The sequence below is a fragment of the Oncorhynchus mykiss genome, chromosome 23 (genome assembly GCF_057628025.1).
Source record: "Oncorhynchus mykiss isolate SJ-2025 chromosome 23, ASM5762802v1, whole genome shotgun sequence".
In the NCBI taxonomy this organism is placed as follows: domain Eukaryota; kingdom Metazoa; phylum Chordata; class Actinopteri; order Salmoniformes; family Salmonidae; genus Oncorhynchus; species Oncorhynchus mykiss.
Window position 1 is genome coordinate 61817501 of NC_143044.1, and position 5000 is coordinate 61822500.

Genomic DNA, 5000 nt, shown 5'->3' on the forward strand with positions numbered 1-5000 from the left:
GTATAAGAGCTATAATGACTATATAAGAGCTATAACACTGTATAAGAGCTATAATGACTATATAAGAGCTGTAACAACTGTATAAGAGCTATAACAACTGTATAAGAGCTATAACAACTGTATAAGAGCTATAACAACTGTATAAGAGCTATAACGACTGTATAAACCAAGCTATAATGACTGTATAAACAAACCAAGCCATATCGACTATATAAACCGAGCTATATCAACTATATAAACTGAGCTATATCAACTATATAAACTGAGAATATTAACTATATAAACTGAGCTATATTAACTATATAAACTGAGCTATATTAACTATATAAACTGAGAATATTAACTATATAAACTGAGCTATATTAACTATATAAACTGAGCTATATTAACTATATAAACTGAGCTATATTAACTATATAAACCAAGCTATATCAACTATATAAACTGAGAATATTAACTATATAAACTGAGCTATATTAACTATATAAACTGAGCTATATTAACTATATAAACTGAGCTATATTAACTATATAAACTGAGCTATATTAACTATATAAACCAAGCTATATCAACTATATAAACTGAGAATATTAACTATATAAACTGAGCTATATTAACTATATAAACTGAGCTATATTAACTATATAAACTGAGCTATATTAACTATATAAACTGAGCTATATTAACTATATAAACCAAGCTATATCAACTATATAAACTGAGCTATATTAACTATATAAACTGAGCTATATTAACTATATAAACTGAGCTATATCAACTATATAAACTGAGAATATTAACTATATAAACTGAGCTATATTAACTATATAAACTGAGCTATATCAACTATATAAACTGAGCTATATTAACTATATAAACTGAGCTATATTAACTATATAAACTGAGCTATATCAACTATATAAACTGAGAATATTAACTATATAAACTGAGCTATATCAACTATATAAACTGAGCTATATCAACTATATAAACTGAGCTATATTAACTATATAAACTGAGCTATATTAACTATATAAACTGAGCTATATCAACTATATAAACTGAGCGATATTAACTATATAAACTGAGCTATATTAACTATATAAACTGAGCTATATCAACTATATAAACTGAGCTATATCAACTATATAAACTGAGCTATATCAACTATATAAACTGAGCTATATCAACTATATAAACTGAGCTATATTAACTATATAAACCAAGCTATAATGACTATATAAACTGAGCTATATCAACTATATAAACTGAGAATATTAACTATATAAACTGAGAATATTAACTATATAAACTGAGCTATATTAACTATATAAACTGAGCTATATTAACTATATAAACTGAGAATATTAACTATATAAACTGAGCTATATCAACTATATAAACTGAGAATATTAACTATATAAACTGAGCTATATTAACTATATAAACTGAGCTATATTAACTATATAAACTGAGAATATTAACTATATAAACTGAGCTATATCAACTATATAAACTGAGCTATATTAACTATATAAACTGAGCTATATTAACTATATAAACTGAGCTATATCAACTATATAAACTGAGAATATTAACTATATAAACTGAGCTATATCAACTATATAAACTGAGAATATTAACTATATAAACTGAGCTATATCAACTATATAAACCGAGCTATATTAACTATATAAACTGAGCTATATTAACTATATAAACTGAGAATATTAACTATATAAACCAAGCTATATTAACTATATAAACTGAGCTATATTAACTATATAAACTGAGCTATATCAACTATATAAACTGAGATTTATCAACTATATAAACTGAGCTATATTAACTATATAAACTGAGCTATATCAACTATATAAACTGAGCTATATTAACTATATAAACTGAGCTATATTAACTATATAAACTGAGCTATATTAACTATATAAACTGAGCTATATTAACTATATAAACTGAGCTATATCAACTATATAAACTGAGCGATATTAACTATATAAACTGAGCTATATTAACTATATAAACTGAGCTATATCAACTATATAAACTGAGCTATACTGACTATATAAACTGAGCTATATTAACTATATAAACTGAGCTATATTAACTATATAAACCAAGCTATATTAACTATATAAACCGAGCTATATCAACTATATAAACTGAGCTATATCAACTATATAAACCAAGCTATATTAACTATATAAACTGAGCTATATTAACTATATAAACTGAGCTATATTAACTATATAAACTGAGCTATATTAACTATATAAACTGAGAATATTAACTATATAAACCAAGCTATATTAACTATATAAACTGAGCTATATTAACTATATAAACTGAGCTATATCAACTATATAAACTGAGATTTATCAACTATATAAACTGAGCTATATTAACTATATAAACTGAGCTATATCAACTATATAAACTGAGAATATTAACTATATAAACTGAGCTATATTAACTATATAAACTGAGCTATATTAACTATATAAACTGAGCTATATTAACTATATAAACTGAGCTATATTAACTATATAAACTGAGCTATATTAACTATATAAACTGAGCTATATTAACTATATAAACTGAGCTATATCAACTATATAAACTGAGCTATATTAACTATATAAACTGAGCTATATTAACTATATAAACTGAGCTATATTAACTATATAAACTGAGCTATATTAACTATATAAACTGAGCTATATTAACTATATAAACTGAGCTATATTAACTATATAAACTGAGCTATATTAACTATATAAACTGAGCTATATTAACTATATAAACCAAGCTATATTAACTATATAAACCGAGCTATATTAACTATATAAACTGAGCTATATTAACTATATAAACCAAGCTATAATGACTATATAAACTGAGCTATATTAACTATATAAACTGAGCTATATTAACTATATAAACCAAGCTATATTAACTATATAAACCGAGCTATATTAACTATATAAACTGAGCTATATCAACTATATAAACTGAGCTATATTAACTATATAAACTGAGCTATATTAACTATATAAACTGAGCTATATCAACTATATAAACTGAGCTATATTAACTATATAAACCAAGCTATAATGACTATATAAACTGAGCTATATCAACTATATAAACTGAGCTATATCAACTATATAAACTGAGCTATATTAACTATATAAACTGAGCTATATCAACTATATAAACTGAGATTTAACAACTATATAAACCGAGCTATATTAACTATATAAACTGAGCTATATCAACTATATAAACTGAGCTATATTAACTATATAAACTGAGCTATATTAACTATATAAACTGAGCTATATTAACTATATAAACCGAGCTATATCAACTATATAAACTGAGCTATATTAACTATATAAACCGAGCTATATTAACTATATAAACTGAGCTATATCAACTATATAAACTGAGCTATATCAACTATATAAACTGAGCTATATTAACTATATAAACTGAGCTATATTAACTATATAAACTGAGCTATATTAACTATATAAACTGAGCTATATTAACTATATAAACTGAGCTATATTAACTATATAAACTGAGCTATATTAACTATATAAACTGAGCTATATTAACTATATAAACTGAGCTATATTAACTATATAAACTGAGCTATATTAACTATATAAACTGAGCTATATTAACTATATAAACTGAGCTATATTAACTATATAAACTGAGCTATATTAACTATATAAACTGAGCTATATCAACTATATAAACTGAGCTATATTAACTATATAAACTGAGCTATATTAACTATATAAACTGAGCTATATTAACTATATAAACCAAGCTATATCAACTATATAAACCGAGCTATATCAACTATATAAACTGAGCTATATTAACTATATAAACCGAGCTATATTAACTATATAAACTGAGCTATATCAACTATATAAACTGAGCTATATCAACTATATAAACTGAGATTTAACAACTATATAAACTGAGCTATAATGACTATATAAACTGAGCTATATCAACTATATAAACTGAGCTATATTAACTATATAAACTGAGCTATATTAACTATATAAACTGAGCTATATCAACTATATAAACTGAGAATATTAACTATATAAACTGAGCTATATTAACTATATAAACTGAGCTATATTAACTATATAAACTGAGCTATATTAACTATATAAACTGAGCTATATTAACTATATAAACCGAGCTATATTAACTATATAAACTGAGCTATATCAACTATATAAACTGAGCTATATTAACTATATAAACTGAGCTGTATTAACTATATAAACCGAGCTATATTAACTATATAAACTGAGCTATATTAACTATATAAACCAAGCTATATTAACTATATAAACCAAGCTATATTAACTATATAAACCAAGCTATATTAACTATATAAACTGAGCTATATTAACTATATAAACCGAGCTATATTAACTATATAAACTGAGCTGTATTAACTATATAAACCGAGCTATATTAACTATATAAACTGAGCTATATTAACTATATAAACTGAGCTATATCAACTATATAAACTGAGCTGTATTAACTATATAAACTGAGCTATATTAACTATATAAACTGAGCTGTATTAACTATATAAACCGAGCTATATTAACTATATAAACTGAGCTATATTAACTATATAAACTGAGCTATATCAACTATATAAACTGAGCTATATTAACTATATAAACCAAGCTATATTAACTATATAAACCAAGCTATATTAACTATATAAACTGAGCTATATTAACTATATAAACCGAGCTATATTAACTATATAAACTGAGCTATATCAACTATATAAACTGAGCTATATTAACTATATAAACTGAGCTATATCAACTATATAAACTGAGCTGTATTAACTATATAAACCGAGCTATATTAACTATATAAACTGAGCTGTATTAACTATATAAACCGAGCTGTATTAACTA

At 23.5% G+C, this 5000-nt stretch overlaps 1 protein-coding gene across 1 annotated transcript in view; it reads left to right on the forward strand.

Annotated features, from left to right (window-relative positions):
* LOC110519363 (alpha-actinin-2) overlaps positions 1–5000 on the forward strand; it is a 131078-nt gene that overhangs the window by 31002 nt on the left and 95076 nt on the right. The gene's annotated exons all lie outside the window — the stretch shown is intronic.